This window comes from Notolabrus celidotus, chromosome 5 (genome assembly GCF_009762535.1).
Source record: "Notolabrus celidotus isolate fNotCel1 chromosome 5, fNotCel1.pri, whole genome shotgun sequence".
In the NCBI taxonomy this organism is placed as follows: domain Eukaryota; kingdom Metazoa; phylum Chordata; class Actinopteri; order Labriformes; family Labridae; genus Notolabrus; species Notolabrus celidotus.
In genome coordinates, this window is record NC_048276.1 from 8927123 (window position 1) to 8950515 (window position 23393).

The 23393-nt window shown below is 42.4% G+C and overlaps 1 protein-coding gene across 2 annotated transcripts in view; it reads left to right on the forward strand.

Annotated features, from left to right (window-relative positions):
• The window catches only part of tiam1a (TIAM Rac1 associated GEF 1a), a 100681-nt gene that overhangs the window by 22894 nt on the left and 54394 nt on the right, over window positions 1–23393 (forward strand). The window contains exon 3 of one of the 2 annotated variants that reach the window (XM_034683105.1): window positions 7244–7394. The gene's annotated coding sequence lies outside the window, so the exon portion shown is untranslated. Of the gene's footprint in view, window positions 1–7243; window positions 7395–23393 lie in introns of those variants that run through there. The other variant, XM_034683106.1, reaches the window with a different exon arrangement.

The window sequence follows — 23393 nt, forward strand, 5'->3', positions numbered from 1 at the left end:
GGATCCAGATGTGACCATATTTGGACGAGATGTGGATGTGGAGAGTTGCCAAGGGTTGGCAAATGGTGGAGTCATTTAAGTTATTCAGGCTTTGCCCAAGAGTGATTCATTAAAATGAACTAGGTAACCAAAAATGAACTGGTCTTCAGTATTTTCCTTCATCGAGCCTTAGAAATGAAAATGATCAATTACCAATTACTCAAAAAAATAAACTTAAACATTTCCTGAATCAAGAACAATACCAAATGTGTTTTTTCCCTTAATCATATTGTTATATTTCCCACAGCAACATTATACATGTACCTAACAGTATTACATAGCCACATAACATAAATAGGCGTACAAATTCAAATAATCTCTGTGGACATGTAGTCATATAGAAAGAGGCTCAAACTACTAATTGTGAAATTGCTTCAATAAGAGAACTAAATATGACTCTATTTTAGACCCACAGTCTCCAGTGTTCTGCCTATTGTTCTCACTGAGAGAAATTAGCATGTCCACATGGTCCGTTGGGAGCGCAACTGTGCCACAATCAAACACCTGCTCAGAGACATGATGTTGCTGCTGGAATGCAGTGATACTGATGTGCCAGCTTTGCCTAGACACCAAGCTTAATGTAATACGAAACCACACATTGCTTTGGCTCTGCCTCCCTTGTCTTTTAATATCTAGCTGCAGACTCTTCTTGTTGTGTGTTGGGTGGTGGGGGCTGCTAGAGGCCAGGTGTTAAAATAAGTAGCATTGGTGTGTTGTCACTACTCTGGAGCTTGTATGTACGGACCATTGAACTTGGCGATGCTGTATGGGTTGGGTTATTATAGTAGATCTAATGGACAGTGGGAGCTGGCATGGAGGGGGGTTGCTGTGGGACGCCACAGTTAACTGTTTAGCCTCACCGTGGTTTCATGGGCCTAACTAAAGGAAACATCAGTGAAGGGAGGAGCCCACTTGATAACCCCAGTGATTTGCTGCCTCTCACCGCCCATCTGTCCTTTCTATCTCAGGCTTTGGGGCACATGAGGAGCCATGGGGTAGGCTACTAAATTTATAGGTAGAGGGCATAGTAGGGTGGGTTTCTTCACTGAGCGCTCATCCTTTCTTTCAGCACAAGTACCTTGTGTTTACCTCAAATTCTGCACCTTTTACATAATTGGAAAAAACAAAGCATGCTAGAGCACGTTCTCGACAATCAGTTACTCGACACTTGATTAATTGTTAACCCCCCCGTGGTCTTCTCATTATTACTGACCACTTTTACTGCAGGAAGAAGCCAACAAAAGCCCTGACACCCATGCATAGGCCTCTAAAAATTAATCAATGTTTTGGAAAAAGACCTAACAAGCCATGCACACACAGATAAATCACTCACTGCTGCTCTTGCTAACACATAAATAAAGGAATACCAGAATTCCATTCATGGAAAGAAACTGTAGCACAGATCTCTGAGACAGTCTGTCAACACAAAAACAACAAACACTTGAGAGGTGAGGTTCAGTGATACATAATATTTGCCAAGGTGACACTTAGAAGATCTACTGTCACTCAAAGCAGACACTCTCACACTTCTGCGTGACGTTACCTCATTATTGTTGAGTAAAAATACAACCCCTGTACAGTTTTCATGAATGAAAAATAAGCTTGTAAGCAAAAAAACAGTTCTTACTGTGGTACCGGGCTGTGAATATGTCTGGTTTTTCAGTTTCAGTCTCTTTCGGGATTGACTCACTTTTGGAGCCAGCCTAAAGTTGCCATTTTGAGTTGTCAGTTTCTGGCACATTTGTGTTGGCCTCATTTTTTTTTGCCCTGGAGGTAGCCACATGCTTTTTTTTTTTTTGGCCATCTTCTCTGAGGCTCCATTAGGAGGCATTAAACTTTAAACAGAGAACAAGTGAACCAGAATAATTCACCAACATACTCTGGGAAAAAAATCCGGGAAAGTTAATTTGCAACACATCTTTTTTTTCCCCAACATTGTTTTTTATTGATTTTCAACAACTTTAGACATACATTTATAAACATGCATACATATATCTTCTAATATATGTGCATAAATACAATACAGAACACACACACAAAAATCCCAGGTGCATTAAGAAAGGACATAGAGGACTAAACACATCTTACATCCACACATATAAAAAATAAAATAAATAATAATAATGAAAATACATATGCATATTTATATATATACACACACACACATACACACACACATTATATACATACACATGTACTCACATACACAAACAAATAAATACAATTAAAGATAACCATAAATAAGTACATCATAAAAATAATAATGTATAAAATAGAAAGAAAGTAGAATGAATTAATAAGAAGAAGGAAAACAGTTCTTGTACTATGTCAGTAGTTTGAGTTGGGGAGTGTTGAAGGAGATATATCTCAGTCTAGGATTGAGCATCTGACATCAACGTGGGTATCTCAGAGGATCATCTATTCATCCCCAGGTTCCTCCATCAGGTGTGCGATGTCCGTCTCCTCTAATTTGCAACACATCTGACATTTTTATGCACATCGAAGCCCTTTTGTAAAGAAACTAAGACAAACCCAGTCAAAGTGGCCTTGAATGGAATGCAACTGGACTACCAGTATAATTGTGTGTTTTTTCTGTGTGTAGATGAAAGCAAACAGCCATGGAGGGGGTTTGTACCCTGATGTCTGATCTCTGACACTCCATCACTGAAATAACTGATGTCTCACCTGACTTGTCAATCCCAAACTGTCCATCACAGGGTTAAATCTAATGCATGTCATCATTTCTATGTGTTGCTCATGAAAGCACGCAGTCTAACACCTGATGCCTACTCTTTCTCCACTTCGAGGGTCTGTCAGTCACGTCTGTCGTCACTGTTAATGAGTGCGGTCGCATCTTTCTGTATATCTTTCCAATTTATTTCCTCCTTTTTGCTGTAGTCTGGATATTTGTCCATATGTGCATCCAACATACCACTGTGTATGCGCTTACATGGGGGGGTGTAGCATGCTAATGGAAATTGTAATAGCGCGAGACAGGGATTAGCTGATGTGACCCTAAGCTGTGGAGGTAGAAACCGGTAGCTACCGTGAATCTAGCAAGGTAGCAGGCTAGAGAGGTGTACCATTGTGCCCCAGCAGCATATACATTATTCATTAGCTCGTCTTGCATGGCTGGCGATAATGATTTGATCAAATCTGGCAAGGTGGGTGGTTGGGAGAGGGAAACCGGGATCCTGACGGTGTATATGTGTATACCTTTTTTGTCCCTTTTCCAATAGAGCGTATTCATGAATTTCAATATGATAAGTTTAGCAAGAGATATGACAGGGAGAGTGATACGGGAAACCAATCTCATGCCTTCAGCTCTTAACTGATGTTGACTATCCCACCCACACATACATATTGTGTAGTATCTGGTGGAGTCTATTGTGCTACAGGCCAGCTCAGGTGTGCAGGAAGACAAGGGAATAAAACAGGCTTACCTTACAGCGCTGCTGAGAGAAGTCTGTTTATTCAATTAGAAACGTGACCATAATTCGCCCAGACTGTTCTTTCACACATTAAAGTCTTAAGTGCAAACAAAGCAAACAATGAGGGTGTTCACATCACAAAAGCAGCATGCCAAAGGATGAGTGCAAACTGATCGAAACAAGTAAACAAAAAGAAAAGGCCCGCCGTCCTGATGTTTTTTCAACCCTCCTCTCTGCTTACATAACATCCTCCACCTGCTGTTGTTATTATTACCTCCTCTGTATTCTGCTTGTGCCAACAAGCAATCACAGCCATGGCTGTCCTGACACTGCTAACCAGTTCCTCCCCGCTTCTTGGATAATTGCATTACAGCTCAATAACGCTGTGTTTGGGTAGGAGTGTGGGAACTGGTTGTCCAAGTCATCCTCTTGGATTGGTTATTTCCTGTTTCTGCTGGCTCCTAGCAGGACGGGACTGTCTACTGTTAATTTGTTAGATAACACAGAGAGAGAGACAGAGAGAGAGAAAACAGGGGGACAGAAAGGAAGAGGACAGACTGGAAAGAGAACAAAAGTCTGATGAGAAGACAGGTGCTGACAGACTGTAATAGACAAGAAGCACTGCAGTGGCATTGTCTCAGTGAGGTGTTGAAATGTCATTTTGTGCCTTTGGGTAAAAAGCGTGTGTGTTGTGCGTGCACCAGCGTACTGAGACTGTGTTTGTGAGTCTCTCCTCTTTCTCCCTCATGGAGGCAGTGTCAGGTCCTTTTGTGTGGTGTATCAGTTACCCTCCCTGCTGTCTGTCCCGGCTTGTGTGCCTCTGTAATTGTTAAAGACTCCCAAACCAGTTATTTCAGGAGCTTTACAGTGCATCACATAGACAATGGGAAGTCATCTGTGTATTATATAATCTGCCCTGATTTTCTCATAAAATCCCTTCTCCTCAAGCCAAACTTTCTAGATGATGACTTGTTAAGTTTTTTTTAAAACAAGAAAAATGTGTCTAAATTATAGCGACATTTTTTCTGCAGTACCAAGACTTTCCCCAGGGTGGCTTAGTCAAGAGTTTATGCACTCTTCATGTCTTTGTTGTAGACATACATGTGCACTCACAATATATTGTTGTTTTATGGACCCATACACTCTTGTGTGAACCTTTTAGCTTATAATGAATGAAACATATTGTCTGTGTGTAATGTATGTAAGTTCCAACAATTACAGATACTCAGAATTATGAAAGCCCTCTCATTAACAAAAATATTGTGTCCAAAGTTTCAAAAGTTTCCGAGCTCAATGTGCTGTTGTCATGACTGCAACCACTTAGTGTTATTTCCACTGGACAGCAATTATAACGGGAAGAACATTTTGTCACATGGTTGTATAATGTAGTTAAGGATGTTCCATGGGACTAATTTTCCTGTCAATGAAGCAGAAACTTCAGTTCAGACTGGGTCAGTCTTAAAGTTACAGTGTGTAAAAATGGGAATATTTAGCAAATCCTGGATGTTAGGTTATAAATTGAAACTCTTTTTTGCTCACCCCTCCTGTCGATGAAAGGATGGTGGACTTCGAGGACAAGAAGGACAGGGAGAGAAAGTGGGGATTGACATGTGAAATCAAACATCCCAGTTTTGGGACTGTAGTCTCTGAACATGGGGTGCAGGATTGAAGTGTCAAGTCAATTTTTTGTGCCTTGGTCCAAAGTGTCCTGTAACCTCTTGGATCCTTTGCCTCCCTCTTCCTCTTTTCACCATAGAGACCCATCAATGGATAGAAAAGGGAAAACAAAAAACAAAACCCTGAGCTATACCTTCAGGCTCATGAGCCGCCACAACCTTGTCAAGTCCATTTGGCACCCCACAAAGTTGATATCAGAAGTCCCGCCCTTTCTTGATTTTGGGAACTGACACTGCCGAGAACAGCAGTTGAACTATTCTCAGATGAGAAGGCTGAGCACTGTTCTGAATTGGTTTTGTACAAAAGATAAGTGCTGCCAACGCCAAAAATGGAGTTAAAGGACACAGGCCCTTAGTCGACTTATTGTGCACATCCCTTGTTGCAATATTGATACAAAGAAACTCAATGTGTCCAAACCATAGACTGTATAAATAATGGATATAGTCTCCATGACGTCTGTTCCTGAGCGCTGTTTTGAAGCCAATCGTCGGCGGCAGCCATATTAGTAATGCTAAACTCAACCAAACGTAGTGTGAGGTAAAGAGGCGGGGTTTGAGCCTCCTAGCCAACAGCTATGTGTTCCCGCCTGTCAATCAAGTCAGTCATGTTATTTGGGCAAAACTTGCAATCTTAATATCTTCAGAACCGTAAACCCCCAGTAGTGTGTGCCAATAGAGAAATTAGCTACATAGACCTAAACCGTTTTTTGAACCAGGCTGTAAACATGTTTATTAATGCTGCAAAGATCGTCTTTTTTGAATGGGTGTTTATGTGGTTTCCGGTGTTTCTGCAGCCAGCCTCAAGTGGACGCTCAATGAATTGCGGTTTATAACACTTCCTTCCGCATGGGCTTCATATTTTGAGACCGGAGGTTGCCGCTTGGTGCAAACATGACACTGTTTGTTCAAGTATTTACCTACTATGTCTCACACACACATGTTTGCTTATGTTGAACACATAGTAAACAGCCCACCACAGTAGTGACGTTATGAAGCGCTTAAAGTAGTCGCATGTTTTCACAAGAAATGTAGTGTAAGAGCAAACTGAGCATAGAAATGGAAAGTGAGCTGTTTCACTAGTTTCTATTGACATTGTGATACTTTGTAAAAATAAAACTGGGTCACTGTAAGCATCCAGTACGACTGTTAAGACTACAACTGCTGCCAGTAAAGGAGCAGGCTATAACTTTTTTAAAAACTCACTTCTCTGCCTACAGGTGGTGATTTCTTTATACTCCAAAAAAATTGGAGAACGAGTAAACACTTGAGAATTCATTCTTTCACTTGAAGCCTTTGTAACAAAAAATCCTGCTGGGTTGGAGGATAGCATACAGGAAAGATGAGTGGAAAAGAAGACAAGAGTGAAGCAGCAGCTTAACATGAGCTACAGCTGCTCTCATGGAAGCTTTCCAAGGAATGAGATGGATTTTTCTTTTTCTACTCTGCACCTCTCTTCCCACCTTTTTCACCTCTCTTTCCAAACCCTGTCTCTGTTCCAGCATGTTAAATCCCATTTAAACATTTACATGCTTTAAGATGACATTTCTCCTCACTTTGCAATGTGTAGGTTTGTATTTCCCCTCTCTTTCTTGAAAAATACTCATATTTAGCGCTTTCATTCATTTTTGGTCCATGCAGGGGAATGTCTCTGTGTGTGTCTGAGCTTGTATCTTCTTTCTGTTTCTGCATGCCTGTACTTGTCCACTGTGTCCATGTGTCTTTGTTTTTTGTTTTTTTTATCAGTGTAGAACTTGAGGCCAGAGAGCCAGCAATTAAAAAGAGGACTGGGACATCTAAAGGCTTAGAGGCACAGACCCAGCACACACGCTGGCAGTCAATTGGCAAGCCGGGGGAGGTGAAATTGGAGCGAGTGAAAAAGAGAGAGAGGGAGCAGAGATGAGAGAGAGGGAAGGAGGAGGAGGAGGAGGAGGGCAGGGTGAGAGCATGTGGGAGAGAAGTGGAGAACCAGAGAAAAAAGAGGGCGGGCTCAGACTCAGCCAGTGCACACACACACCCTCTCCTCAGCCTTCAGTCTGGTCTAGGCGTGCAAGAGGCAGCATGTGCGAGTATGTACTGTAACTGTGTGTGTGTTCGTAGAGCTGAATACTGCGCTGGAGTCCGGGAGACGTCTCATTGATGCGAGGATTCCCCCTGTTTGCTACTGGAGAGGAAACGTGCTGACAGTGTTTTAACCAACACAGGGAATTAACTTTTAAACACAGAGGAGACATTGGAAGCTGAAGGACAGGTAAGAGATTGTTCTGTGGATGTTTGGGGGGCTTGTGGAGTAAAGCTGGAGTTACTTGTGTGTGAAGATGACTGGATTTGTGCTGTGTGTGTGTGATGATTGGTAATTTCTCTGTATAAAAAACAGGAGTCATTACAAGTCTAAATTTGTACATCTTCCTCACGTGGTAGTGGCTTTTTTCTTTTTTTTTCTTCTGCATGGTTTGTCTATTTTTGTGTGTTTATGTCTGAATACCAACCTATTTATAAGATAGCACACATTCTTACACAATGTGTTCCTGTGTGTGCGTGTAACTCCACTTCTCTGCTAGTACAGTATACTACTGTTTGGATGGGTCCATGGATCTCCTCCACTGTCTTTCCCTTACACACACACACACACACACACATTCACTCTTTACCAGAAGACTGCATTAAATTAAGCTCCTTCACAGGATTTGCGTAGATTCTCTTGCATGAGCCAATGTGTGTATGTGTGTGTGTGTGTGTGTCTGAGTGTGTGTGTGCTGAAAGGAGTTTATCAATCATTAATGCCCTCACGGGGACTCCAAGTAATTTAGAGATAACGAAACACCTTTACAGTCGTTTTACAGCACCTGGGATTTCCCGCCATTGTTTAAACTGCACAGCTCAAAGGGCAAAAACCGCAAGGCATGCTGCAGCAGCGTGTGTGTGTGTTTGTTTGGGACATTTTATGTAAGAAGTGCAGCAGAGGTGAGACACTCAGGATAATGTGAGACATCAGAAAACTCACTTACAGTTGTTAGAGAGAGCCACAGCACTGTGAAGATGTGATAAAAGGGTGCATCAGTGCTGTGAATCTGCTGTTTCTGGGACCATACTCTGTTGATTTTTGGATCTGATAAAGACATTATGCTACTTTATGTGTGTCTGGATGTGTGGGCGTGCTCTGTTGAGTGGAAAATATTGATAGATGACAGGAGAGAGCAGGAAAAAGATGGATTAGACAGACAGAGGGAGACGTGTGGAAGTCGTGAGGGGACAGCAGTTCTGGCTCTGAGCTCAACGGAGCGAGCAACAGTAGCCAACAAAAGAGAGAGAGGAGATGAGGACAAGTTAAAACAGACCCTAAAACAAAAGAGGAGAATCTGCACATGTGCACTTTTACCTTCGTCTGAATACTTCAGACGTTTTTACCATCTGCCACTCACATGTGTGTGTTTGTGAGCGTGTTAGGTCCCAGCTGTGCAGAGGGTCATCTTCAGGCTTCCAGACAGACGAGGAATTAAGAGGGGTCGAAGGGCAAGAAGCCTCTGCTGTCCTTCCTGCTCTCTACACTTTCATGCCTCTTCACGAGGGTTTGTCCGTTTAAGAATGTCATCACAGTTCAAATCAAGAAGTGGGATTTGAACATGATGTCTGTGGATTAATTCTCCCTGGGTTTGTTATCAGGCAAACATTATCACTCCTCAAAGTAATCCAAACTTTATTGATTGAATTCACCAATAAATCAATCAGTCTTTATTTATATAACGCCTAATCACAACAAATGTTATCTCAAGACTCTTTACAAACAGCAGGTCTAGCCTGTACTCTGTTATATCATTAACAAAGACCCAACATCAACACAGGATAAGATCCAGTCCCATCTTACAAACAGGACTCAGTCTGATCTCATCTTAATCCACCATGAGCAGAGCACTTTAGCAGCATCTAGCCAGTTACAGCAGCAAGGACAAACTTCCTTTAACAGGCAGAAACCAGTGTGTCTAACCAGACTCATGTTAGACACACATCTGCCTCGATAGAGTTAGTGTTGGAAAGAGGGATAGAGGAGATCAGAGAAACATGATAGTGCTGTGACGGTTACTAGAGGATTCTGGAATGTCCATAATAAAGGCTATTAGAAGTCTAAATGCTTGAATCTAGTTAAAAGTTGCATTTAAATAAAGCTTTTATTCAAAGCCTTTTATACTTTTCATATCATTAACCAGTTAGGAACAATTAAGGGTTAAATATCTCGGCTAAGGGCAGATTTAAAAGGGGAAAAAAGAAGCGCGGGATCAAACCCCCTGAGATAAGTGGACAACCTGCTCATTCTCCCGAGCCACAGCTGCTGTAACTCAGTAATTCAGCAGCCTATTTCCACCTCAATTGGATCCTGAATAATGGATTTCTCTCAAAATATTTGGGCTTAGATCTTTCACGGAGCCCTGATAAGGTCCTGAACTAAGAAAATAACAGCTCAACACATTTTAGACTGAGACTGTGAAGCAGCGTGGAAAATCATACAAGATAATCAGCTTATCACTGAGTTTTAAAATAGTTACTAACCTTAGCGACAAGGTTTGTTTTGATTTTGAAAAGAACACGTTTTATAAACTAGTCTTTATCTCTCTCTCTCTCTCTCTCCCTCCCTCTCTCTCTCTCTTGTTATCTTTTTCTTCATGTTATCTTTCTCGCTACAATTCACTGCTTCAGCTGCCGCCATGAGGAAGTTGAATATTGGCAGGGTGTTTTGAGGAAGTGATCCGTGAAAGGATTTATGGTGGCAGATAAAAAAATAGTGTGTGTGTGTGTGTGTGTGCACGTGTGAGAGTGTGTATGTGCACACACTTTTTCTCTTTTTTTTAAATTGACAAAGACTTTGCGAAAGCCTGCGGCTGCGACAAAAGGGGAAAGCCATTAACTCTTACTCTCTTCCACACTGCTCACCAAAGGTTTGTGTGTGTGTGAGAGTGTGTGTGTGTGTGTGTGTGTGTGTGTGTGTTTTCATTTACTACGTGTGCAAGTGTGTATTCAGGACAAATATATTCAGTTTTGTGTGTGTGTGCAGCCACACAACCATGTGCTCCATCTGTGTACAGTAAGCTAATATAGTGTGTGAGCGTGAAGGAGGGGGGGATGGGGCTCTGTTAAGTGAGCCTCTGTCAGTGAGTGAGTGTGTTTGTATGGAGTGTGTGTGTTTGTGTGTGTGTACATACTGACCCAGATTGATACACTGCTCTCATGTATAGCCAGCTCACCTACAGCGCACATACAGGTAGGTGTTTTCCTTTTACACACTTATCGCTTCACTTTAAACACCCACACCAGAGCTCTTGTGTTGTCTCTTAGCGCTCACTCACTTTCATGCCTCTGAATGAAAACACAACCTCCACACACACATACTTTAACTTTGTGTATTTGTTGCTGCCCTACAAGTATTCAAGTTGTGTTTGATGCTCACATGGCGCTCGTATAGCCCTCCACACATCAAAAAACACTTCATACTAATCAGAGCAAAGATGATAATCAACATCAGCAACAACACAACTCACGCTCTCCACCCTCGACTCCTGTGACCTTGTGGCAGAGCAGACCGACACGTCTCCTCATGATTATAGATATACTACACAACATGCAGTTTGATGAGCATGTGGCGGGAATGATAAAGGGGTGATGCAATTAACATGAAAGGGATGATCCCCCTCTCTCTCTCCCTTCTTCTTCTCTCTCTCTGCCAGTCTCAGAAGAGGCTTCATCCCTCTTCCTCAGTGGTCCATTTATTTCTGCTGTTAAGCAAATATAAGGCTTATCCCGCCCCGTGCAATCAAGCTGTTTAAATGTTTGTGTTTGACCGTGTGCATGTGGCTTCTCTGTGTGTCTTTCTTCTTCTCTTGCTCTCTCTCTTTCTGTGTCTCACTCTCCAATTTCCAGTAGTAGCTCACAGATAGTGTTGAAGTCTGTTTTGGGAAAAACAAGACTTCAAAACTGACATCAGAGAGTGGAGGGACACTGATTTTTCTTCTTCTTCTGTGGTGTTTAATTGAGGTACTACTACAGCCATGGTTTCATTTGATAGTAGAGGGGGATTCCCTTAGCAGTGGAGATGATGACAGGAGTTGACATTAAGCTAGATTTGCCACTGGCCCTGTCAGGCTCTGTGATGGAAGAGGGCATTGGCAATCACAGACCCAGTTTAAATGGTGACAAAATATATCCTAGAGGTTTTGAGATGACGAGTTTCAGATCAGAAAAGCAGTGGAGAAAGTGAAACAAATTTAAATATACTTTTGATGCTCATTCGTTCTTTATCCAATCTTTTGTTTTCCTTGTGAATTTGGGGAATCCACCCTCTTTTTGCCTCTTAAAGCAGACAGAAAGTGTTTGTTTCACCTAATCATGAATCGTGCTACAAGTGATGAGTGATCAAAGGTAGATATTGCTCCATTTAAAGGCACATAAGTCAAATACTTCAAGTGATCAAGTGGGATTTAAAGACTTCACACGTGTGTCCGTGTCCTATTGTTTTTGGCTTTTTTGAAAATATGAGCAATTGTGCAAGAGACAGAAGATAAATGACTCAGTGTGAACGTCGTGTCCCTCTGACGTGTTAGTTTTACACTACGTGCGTCCGTTTGTAATGTCGCCCAGCCGGTTGAGCTGGACTAAAGCAGCTGTTACACAGGGAGTGTGTGTGTGCATGCGTGTGTGTGTAACACCAGGTGAGGAATGTTTCTTTTTGTGCCCTTCAACATCAGCCCCCTGTAGAGGAGAAGAAGATGCAGAAGGAGTGGGAGAAGCAGCAGAAGGGGATGCCTCTAATTTGTAGAGGGGTCCGGACTGGGGGGGAGGGGTGTCTCAGAGGCATGAGCCGACATGTGCCCTCGTTCATTTCATATCTTTTGTCTCCTCTGTGTCTGCTGATAAATTGGGAGTTTCCTACCTTCCTTCCTTCCCTCCTTCCTTTTTTGTCTCTTTTGCTCCCTTTTTTCTGTCTCTTGCTCCATCATCCCCCCTCTCCTTGCTCTCTTGGTGTGACAGCATCGCCATCCCTGTCATGTCTGCCCATTATCTCTGATCAGTGTTGCGTCCCAGCCCACACATCGGCTCCGGCTGCCAACTGATGATGTATAAATCCATGTATGTTAGTGTGTCAGTGTGTGTGTGTGTGTGTTTTTGTGTGTGCATCTACATCTCATTTGATGTACACTAGGTTAGGGTTTAATGGTTTTCAATTCAACAGAATAGCAGGGGTCAAAGGAGGAGAAGATGAATATTTTGTTTACCTGGAGCACAAAAGGATGTGTGCCGTGCAAACAAGCGGAAAAATGTGCCATTCTGAGGAACTGGAAGGTGTTGAAACATGAGCAAATGTGGAAGCATGGTTCGGCAGGAAGATGAAGCAGAAGATGTTAGGGAGCTGCTGTGAAGACTTCAGAGTGAGAGAGTGGAAATACATTTGTGTGTGAAGTGCTGAGTAGGGATTTAAGAGAGGAATTACTGAGGGTGTGCAAAGAGTGTCTTCAAAGATTGCCTTTAACGCTTTGTTTGCACCGGGGGAGATTGGGCCTTCCTGGGATACATCCTTCTTTTTAATCTCTGCTTGGAAATCTTTTGCAACTCTGGTTTTTTTAAGTGATGTTCTGTACAAGTTTACATCCACATGGCTGTGTGATAAAAACAGCAAGGTACAAGGTCCTCTATATATCCCCCTCTCCTCTGCCTTCCCGTCAACCCCCCACATTACATTAGTTACATAAAGAGAGAGCTGACCGGCGACTTGCTGCTCATCACATAGTCACACTTCACGTTCCTGCTCATTGACCTGGAAGTGATACAGTAGGATCGTACAAGGCGGTCTCAAAAGCCTGGGCGTGCTTTTGTAAGCGTGTGCTCGTGCAAACATGTATGTGAATGTGTCTATATGTGTCAGTGTTGGGGGGGTTGATAAAAGCAAGAGGCTTAAAGGCAGAGCTGCATGGGTTTCTGTCCGTCTTTGGGTCGAGTTTCCTTCCAGATAAACCCCCCCCGTGGTGAGCGCTGTATAAGGTTTCTATCAGACTGTGTGTTTTCGTTATGTTCCTTCAGTTAGCTTTTAGACACGTGAATGTGTGTGCGTTCCGTGCGGTCAGATTGCCTTTGTCCTCTCGCCTCAGGCCTGCACTCAGATGTCAGTGAGTCGTGTGGAGCTTATACAGGTCACTAATGTGCTGAGAGGGGAGGCTCTATTCACCGTAACCACTCAGGGCCCAAACAATAACCCCCAGCTCGAGTCCACACAAGTGCTGAACTCCAAGGAAATGGACCCATTGACCTAGATCCAACCTCGTCTAAAGAGAGACGCCACATCGCTGACTTGTTGTTAACGTCCTTGTCTCGGTACTTTGGATGTTTTTTGCCACAAGATGTCTTATGAATGTATCCTGAAGAGACTCCTGTAGGAAATTACCAAGGCTTTTCAGACCTGTTTACTAATGCGTGCAACCTGTAAAGGGACTTAAAGAGAGTGCACACTGGCATACATTCATATAACAAGAGAGGAATGGTCCCTACTTTGACAAGGAGACAAAAAATGATAAAGCAAGCAAAAGCAGATAGTTTTGTTGTTGTTTTCACAGCTTGGAGGTAGTATCTGACACATAAGTGGATGTAACTTGTTTCCCTAACGTACTTTAAAAAAAAAAATAAAATAAAATAAAATCATAACAATAGAATAAATACTATAAAATCAGATACATTCCTGAAAAAATAATCAAATAAATAAAATAATATAGAATAAAATGAAAATAAAAAATAATGCTAAAAACAAGAAGAAAGCTTCCTACACTGACAAGTAAACAACAAATGATAAAGAAAGTAAAAACAAGTAGTTTTGTTGTTGTTATCACATCTTGGAGGTAGTATCTGACACATCAGAGGATGTAACTTCTTTTCCATAACATGCCTGCATTTATGTTTGTGTCACTTTAAAATTGCAACACTATGTTGTGTGTCAAGTAACAGTCATTACAATATGTCTCAAGATCCTTTCAGTATATTCTGCACAGACGGACAGATACATTTGTGTTTTAGGGTTGTTTGGTAGTCTTCTCTGCTGGTGTCAAAGCTCCAGACAAATCAAGCCATCGAGTTGGTGCATTGGATTCTGGGAAGTTCATCAGTTAAAAAGAAATCCCATTAGTCAGTGTCTGAGTTCAATTTAATGTTTGTTGTCTCATCTCTTTGCGAGAAATGACTAAAGCAGGTGTTAAATATGAGGAACAATGATGTAAGATTCTGGGTGTCGGTCTACTCTCGTTCTCAGAATGTGTCATACCTTCATGTCGCAATAATGTGTGTGTGTGTGTGTGTGTGTGTGTGTGTGTGTGTGTGTGTGTGTGTGTTGGAGTTGGGTGGGGGGGTAAAATAATACACAAATGGAGAAGTGGTAGAAAAAGGGAGGGTTGTTTTTCTGGGAAAAAAGGAAACAGATGTCATGTTTGTACACACTGCCCTTGCTTAAAATTCACTGTTAAAGCATTGATTTTGAGACTACAGGCACTGGCCGTCTGTGTGTGGAAGAAAACTACTCAAACTCCCAACATTCAAGTATCATACAGATGTTAAACTTCTGTGTATAGATTTTGGATAGGGGGAAAACACAACAGAGAGACATTGAAATCATCTGAAGTCACAATTTCTTTTTTAAAAGTTATATATTTGGGCATTTTGGCCTATAATGGACAGGACAGCTGAAGAGAGACAGGTATTGTGGGGAGTAGAGAGCGGGGGAAGACGTGGTAAGTAGTCGAGGCTGGAATTGAACCTGCGACCTCTGTGACGAGGACTATAGCTTCTGTATATGGGGCGCGCTTAGACCGCTAGGCCCACGGCGTCAGGATTATTTGAAGGACTGATTCAGTACCTGTACACTGATCTCATGAAATATTTGTGTAAAGTATTTTTCTTTATTTCCAACAAAAGAAAATGTGCTACGTATAAATGCTAAGAAAACTACTGGCATCTTGTTGCAACACAGCCCTGCCTCTCTCTGGCAGGGAAAGAAAAACATTCTTAGTTTTAGATTTTGGGGTGGACACTTTGTTTTCAAGGTGCGCTCATGCTTCCCCTGACCACCCAATTGGTAAGTCACTGCTTAGTAGAAACCTAATAGGTATATATAACATTATCTTTTATCTTATCAGACCCATTCTGCATTGTTTTGGCTTTCTGTAATCTCCTGAGTCCTTGGAGTCAGAGACGTAACTCAACGAGCTTCTGTTTGTCTGCCACATTCTTGCCGAACATGTCTTCCCCCTCATTCCTCACTGCGCTTCATTGTCTCCTGTCTCTTCTTTAAGGGGGTGCTTTGTTTGCAAGCTGCTGTTGACTCAGGTGCAGGGATGCATGGGACAGCTTCCCCTTCCACCTCACGCTTCCCTCGTTTTAACACCTACTTTTTGTTCCCAAGCTACCTGCTTGCTCACCTCTGTCAGGGCTGTACTGTCATGGTTCACCCCCCAATGTCTCCTCTACTCATCCACTCCTCCTGCCTCTTTAATCTTTCATTTCCTCCCTCTTTGCTTTTGTATTCTCTCGTTGTTCCCTCTCAGTTTTTGTTCTTCCCCCATAACCTAGTCTTGTGCAGTTGCTGCACCACAGCCCTTCTCTTGCTCTCTGGTAATGATTAGTAGTACAAAGAATTTGCAGACGCTCAGCAGAAATCTCAATGAATGAAGTAATAATGGAGCAGGTTTGTTTTGCATTAGCTGTGTTAGGCTTACAATAACAATATGATTAAAACCAAATAAAGCAAAGACCTGCATATGCATTTAAATCATTGCATGCAACTTCATTAAGTCATCATTATTACTGGCTTTCTCACTGATCTTCCAGTTGAGTAAGATGCTTGGTTCTGATTGGCCTAAACCCCTTGACAACTGCTAACCATACATTATCCCTTACTTAACCTGCTATATTACTACAAGTAATTATGCACACACATCATTAACTCTATTCAGCTCAGCTCAACTCAACTCATTTTTATTTATGTAGCACCTTTCATACATTGAAGCAGCCCAAAGTGCTTTACAAAAGAGCAGAGAGACAGGAAGTAACAGCAATAGATAAAATGATAGGAGGCTAAAACAAGATAGAGGAAAGTAATATGAAATCAGATACATTCCAGAAAAATAGCATAAAATAAAAATAAAATAATATAGAATAAAATAAAAATAAAAATGATGCTAAAACAGCAGCAGTAATGGTAACAATGCAGTCCAGGGCTAAAAATAAATTACTCAAAGTTAAAAGCCAGATTAAAAAAAGTTAGGTCTTTAGTTTACTTTTAAAAACATCCAGAGAGCCTGCTGTTTTAAAGGGGACATATCACGCTTTTTTCATCAATATATATTGGTCTAAGAGGTCCCAAAAACATGTCTTTAAAGTTTATGCTCAAAAAAACACTTTGAAATCAGATTTTGGTCTGCCTGAAAAGTCATCTTCTTCATTCCTCATCAGAACACTCTGTTTTCCCTCTGACCACGCCCCCTCAGGAAGTGGATGTGCCTCGGCTCTCCAGCACGTTGATCTAATGTTTACATGTTGGCTGAATATACACGGCTGCTCAGAGATCGCGTAACTTCAACCCTCTGAATCTGATCCTGACGGAGAGGCGCCTGTAGCAGGACCTTTCTGAACGATTGGTCATAGATTTAGTGTTTCTTGTTGTTTTATTTATCAGTATGTAGACGTGTGTCTTGGTACACAGCTACGAACATGTAGCTATGTGGCTATGCTAACTAGCGCTAGCACTTATCCATGATAAATAAAAATCATCCACTAGATCTTCAAATCTGCAGACGTGGGGAGTAAAACCGACCTCTGCCAGAAAGGCAGCAGGACCTTTTGTGAAGGATTGGTCACAGATTTAGTGTTTCTTGTTGTTTTATTTGTCAGTATGTCGACGTGTGTCTTGGTACACAGCTACAGCTACAGCTACAGCTACAGCTACAGCTACAGCTACAGCTACAGCTACAGCTACAGCTACAGCTACAGCTACAGCTACAGCTACGAACATATAGCTATGTGGCTATGCTAATTAGCGCTAGCACTTATCCATGACAAATAAAAATCATCCACTAGATCTTCAAATCTGCAGACGTGGGGAGTAATACCGACCTTTGTGTTTATTAAGACAGCCTACAACTAGCATGCCTCCCTCCTAAGCTCCTTGTTAGCACACATTTGTGCAGGTAATGAAAAACGGGGGAGGGATTCAGTATTATTTTATACAGTCTATGGGCTGAACAAGCTCCGAGCTGACTCCGTGACAGACCGGATATTGTTGTTACGTAACAAAAACACGGAAGTCTGAAACGGCTCGTTTCACACACATTTACAGAAAGGTGGAGAAATCAAAACAGGGGCAGAATGGATTTTTTTCATTCTCGGGGGGTTTGTAGACATGCCAGGGAAACATATTTCAGGTAGGGAACCATTAAAAAGTCCATTTTGCATGATATGTCACCTTTAATATCCAGAGGCAGAGAGTTCCACAATTTTGGGGTATAAAATCAGAGAGCTCTCTGGCCAACACTTGCGAGGGACAAACTAAACTAGACTAAACTAAACTAAACTAAACTAAACTAAACTAAACACATGAGGAACATTTAAAAGGGAAACATTAGATTCAACGGTTAATTGTGGTAGAAAGGACATTGTAGTATGACATGTATAAGAAAACAATTATATTAAAAGACAAATTATTTGTGTATATGCAAAAATACGACAGAAATCAACTTAACTTTTTTATTTTAAGTTTTTTTACTTTTCAGTTTTTGTCTTTGCATACATGCTTTAGTTAAACTATGAAAAAAGTAGAAAACAATAATTCCTCCTTTGTAATGATCTTCCTTGTAGACAATCAGGTGACACATAAACACACTAACAGGAACAATAAGTTCCCCAGATAGTCTAACTGCACTCATATCGTTACTGACAACAAAACCATCCCTGTTCACATCCGCCCTACTTTAAACTGACACAACATCTATCTCCAACAGCCCCTCCGGACCTATCAGCACCACTCCACCCCTCTACCTCTCATGTCTCCTTCCACCTCAGCACACATCATTCATCTGTCTACCTGTGGCCCCGCACTTGATTCCACCAGCTCCCCGTTGCTCTAACAGCCTCTCATCCCCCTTTCAACGCCATTATACCCTTTTTTTTTCAGCCCCTCTTGCCCCTCTCGTCTCACCCCCCCAGTCTCAACCTCCCACCTCAATCAGTCTACCTTTGCCTAAAACCCTCTTATCCCCTTCCCTCTCTCACTCACTCATCCACCCTGTTATTTCCGTGTCCCCTCAGCCGGCACAGAGCGGAATAGCTGGTATTACCCTCCAATACGGCACCATTCACACCTGTCTGTATTTGTCTGCAGGTGTCAATAAGTGTCAGTGTCTGACAACATGCAGTGCCAAGATGAAATGTGTTTGAACTTTGCTGTTTTTGCACCAAATGAAAGTGTTTGGAGGGACAAAGCCACAGCAGCTTTTCAGACTAAAGGGTCGGATACAATGCTTGAATCATAAGACCCTTAATGAGGGAATGAAGAACACACACAAAGGCTCTTTTAAGTTAAGAAAGAGATGAAAACAAAGGAAGGGGATCCTCTTTTAAAGCCACAGTGCTACTCAATTATTTCAGGCTTAACAACTCTTTCAAATATGTCCCACTTCTTTACTTTATTACCATGTCAACCAAGTTAAGACCTCCCAGACGCCTCCCTTTAGAGGTGTTCCGGGCACCGGATGGATGGATGTAAGGATGGATGTAAGGATGGATGGATGGATGGATGGATGAATGGATGAATGGATGGATGAATGGATAGGTGAATGGATGGGTGAATGGATGGAAGGATAGGTGAATGGATGGATGGATGGATGGATGGATGGATGGATGGATGGATGGATGGATGGATGGATGGATGGATGGATGGATGGATGGATGAATTGATAAGTGAATAGATGGATTGATAGGTGAATGGATGGATGGATGGATGGATGGATGGATGGATGGATGGATGGATGGATGAATTGATAAGTGAATAGATGGATGGATAGGTGAATGGATGGATGGATGGATGGATGGATGGATGGATGGATGGATGGATGGATAGGTGAATGGATGGATGGATGGATGGATGGATAGGTGAATAGATGGATGGATGGATGGATGGATGGATGGATGGATGGATGGATGGATGGATGGATGGATGGATGGATGGATGGATGGATGGATGGATGGATGGATAGGTGAATAGATGGATGGATGGATGGATGGATGGATGGATGGATGGATGGATGGATGGATGGATGGATGAATCGATGAATCGATGAATCAATGAATCAATGGACGGACCTAGTTAAGAAGAATTCAAGTCAAAGCAACACAAAAACAGACTTTTTGAATGCATCCAAACACAAAATAACATTTTGTGATAACTTCTTAAAAGTTTATGTGCTTTCAGGATTCAGCAGTAACATGACTGTCTCCATAAATATTAATACCTTTAAATATGGAGCTGTTGACCTGGAGACAGATTGACATCCCTAATATTAACTATTTATGACACTGACTTTTTGCTGTCCTAGATAAAAGGTCTGAAATTTCTATATTTGACTTTCTTTTACTACTTCCATGTCTGAAGTTTCTTATCATTGCCCACATATAATTCCAAGAAGTACAAATGCCCCTCCACGTCTGTAAAATGCTCTCCCTCAATTAAACCCTCTTTTTTTTGGGACTCCTGGCTGCTGCTCCTCCTCCCCCAGGCTGTGCCTTGCCCTGCAGGGTTTCTACGGTTACCAGCTGAATCTGGAGCACAGTCAACGTCTCGCCCCTCTCCTCTTGGATAATTAAACAACACTTCTTTGGCTGCCGCTGCTCACATATTTGGAGCGGTAAATCACCACATGAATATTCAGCTGATTGGTTGTGATCACTGGGAGGGGATTGTCTTTGCAATCACTGTTTCATCAGGGAGAAAAAGAGGGAGCAGGGATTGAGAGATGGCAGAAAAATAAAGAGGGAGAAGATTTATGAACGTTTAACAGAGAGCAAATGAGAGTTTGCCTTTGTCGTGCAACCTGCTGCAGTTGGAAAACAAGAGGATTTCAAGTGGCAGAGTAACCTGCAACAGGAGCCCACAATGGATTTAATTTAGGCTTACACGGCTTAATCTGCTCCTTCATCTCAGAACAAGCAGGAGAGCAGGGTACTGTGATCTTTTAGTGTAAAAACGTCACATTAAAATATACATCTGGAAAGATCATAATGGGAGGTTTAAATCTATGGGGTTTCCTGTCTTTGAACTCATACAGGAACTCGCTGATCGCTGAGTTTGCACTCGGCAGCAGCAGCAGCTCTAGAGTGGTTCAGAGCCTCAGAAAGCTACACTCACTCATTGACTCTCCTGAGCCTCTCACTCAATGGAGGAGGACTTGTGGTAGGAGGATTTTCTTTAAAATATGGTAATCCCGCCTGCACCGTGCTGCAGAGACAGTCAGCTGAAATCTGAGTTAAGGAGCGTACAGCGTAAGCTCCCAGAGAGACGGAGGAGCGTGTTTAATGAAGTTAGTGACACTTGAGGAGTAAAGTGGAGTGAATTGGCTGACATTGAATTCCAATAGCCTTTATTTTCTTCCACCAAATCCTCTGATACCACACAAACTCTGACCTACAATCTAAAATCCATAATATGCGTCTCTTCGCAGATGATATCCCGTTCTACAAAGCTATCTCTTCCCTCCTGTTTCAAACTGTTATCTTTGTGTTTAATTGAGCTTGGTTTGTCACTCACTCGCACAGGAATTGTCAGTAAATTTGCTCTCAGCGTACTTCTAAATCTTTGTCTTTCTTCTCCACTTCTCTGTTCGGAGATGACAAATTGAGGGGACTAATGAATAACAATCATCTCATTTCCTCCCACTCCACTTTCTTCTGTCATTTTTTTATGCTGTGCCCTCAACGGCGAACCTCGAAATCAAAGCGCTCTTCAGGAAGAAATTGTGATTTGTCTCTCACCAGTTAAAAGAAATTAATGTTTGATTTAAGAAGCAGCCGAGACTCATGCTCGCAGGCGCTCTGTTTGTGTGTGTGTTTAAGCTGTGAGAGAGAGAGGGAGGGGGGGCGGCGCGTGTCTTGTCAGATCCCAAAAGGATGAATAAGAAGCTAATCTCCCTCTCCCAGGGAATTCTTCCAGTGATGTTTCAGACAGTCCCGTCTCCGAGGGACTGTGGGAGTGCAGTGGAGTGTGTGCTCCCATCTCCACGATACGATGCTTTCAGAGAGCATATCTGACCCTTATCTCGACAGCAGATAGATATATAGATCCTCCTCAAATGTGAACAATGCACACTCAGCTAGGTGTGCACATGCAGACACGCACTCAGGAAGAAGTCCTTACTTTTTATTTGTTAAGACCACTGAACCACCCTGCACCCAGTCCTGGTCACATGGTGTTCACGCTCTGTTTGTTATCTTCCAAGGCAGCTTTGCTCAGCGTCAACAACAACAACAGGGAAGCCCTGGTGTACAGTCATGCATGGATACATGCTTGCAGGTGTGTTTGTGAGTATTTCTGCAAGTGTGTGCAGGTTTGTATGCAAATGGAAGCCATGGCAACACTGATAAAAAACCGCCTTCCAGAATCCCATGGTAGTCTGTTTTGACTTCCTTGGAATGCCCCATCCAGAAATTCCTTTGTTTACCCCCCAGAGTGTTAGCCTCAGCGGCTTCACTCTGTGCTCTTGAGGGGGGGGGGGTACGGTAAACCATGCGAGGAATGCCAAAGGTGCGGGAAAAGGCCTGAAGGGAGGGTGAGTCCAGTGATGGTGTCATGTGTTTTGAGGCTTGATGGGGGGGTCGGTCAGGGTTCGATAGGGGGCAGGGAAAGGTCAGGGAGAACAGGCAGGCTGACAGCGTCTCTGGTTACAGCTGTGTCTAGACTGGTCAATGTTGTTGCTTCTTTTCATGTCTATTTTAAGGTTGGACTGTTTTCTTTTGTTCTTTTTGTCAGCTGGGGAGAAAAGAAAAAGCTGAAGTGATAATGATTTCTTACTGGTGTCTACTTCTGACAATAAAGGCAGGCACTTTATGAGACATCTTTTGAGTGATGAGTCTCTTCATCCTGTAGTTAATTTACAATCAGAAACTTCTGCATTTACACTTAGTCTGAAATACGTACTCTTGAGAATCATTTGGTCTATCACAAAAGATCGGTCTTTCCTCTTGTTGTTGTACATTGTGGCTCCACAACAAAGAGCCAGACATAAATACTTCTTCTATTCCAACTTCAAGAGTAAAACAACAGCTCATTACTCAATAAAACATGCATGTCTGCTTGTAAAGCTCAAGACAACACGTTTTACATCAGTAGCATTAAGATGGTTTGTTGTCATTTTGGGATAAAAGGCCTGTTATAAGAGTGCCTAAAAATGTCATCATTTGTAGTCGGTGTCTGATTTCAGCAGCCGCCCCAGCGAGCAGTCTAGACTTTGACAGGCTTAGAAAGGCAATGAGACAGGTTTTGTTTGACTTCATTGACAGTATAGTGGTGTACAGTAGTGCTCATCAGCATCCACGTCATGGCCACTTTGAGTCCTCCGAGCTGAGTTGTGTGTGTCATGTAGGGCGGAGTTGTGAGACAGGTGCAGAGATGAAAAGATTGGCGGTGGGGGGAAATTTGGGTGTGCCTGCTCCATGACTGTTCTGACAGGCCTTTGGTATTTTTCCAAAAGAGTGTGTGAGCGTGTGTGTGAGAGAGTTGGAAAACCGGCTCACTTGAGATTCCCCCGGGATCGTGCAGGTGTGTGTGTGTGACTGAAAGTATGCGTGCCTTTGTACTCTTGTTGTGGATTGTGTGCCACAGGAAACTACCTGCTTGAGTGTGAACGTGATTGACGTGGGAGCCCATAGGTGTAGAACATTGCTCTAACGCAGAGGTGCTTATGTGGCGGTATGAGTTTGACAGCTCCAGTGTAGAGTTTCTGTCTGTAGTTAAGCGGCATATCCAGTCCCAGTGTGATACTGGTCCCTGTGCTTGTCTTTGTCAGACTTTGTGTCCATGATACCCATCCTGAAGAGTCTACATCCTGGACTTGAACAACATGAGAGCTGCACAGGTGGGTTAGAGCTGCTCAGATACTGCCTAAAATGCGGATTGGGGTATCTGTATGTAAATTTGATCTGATGCCATAACCAGTTAGCCAACAAAATCAACTGTATTCAT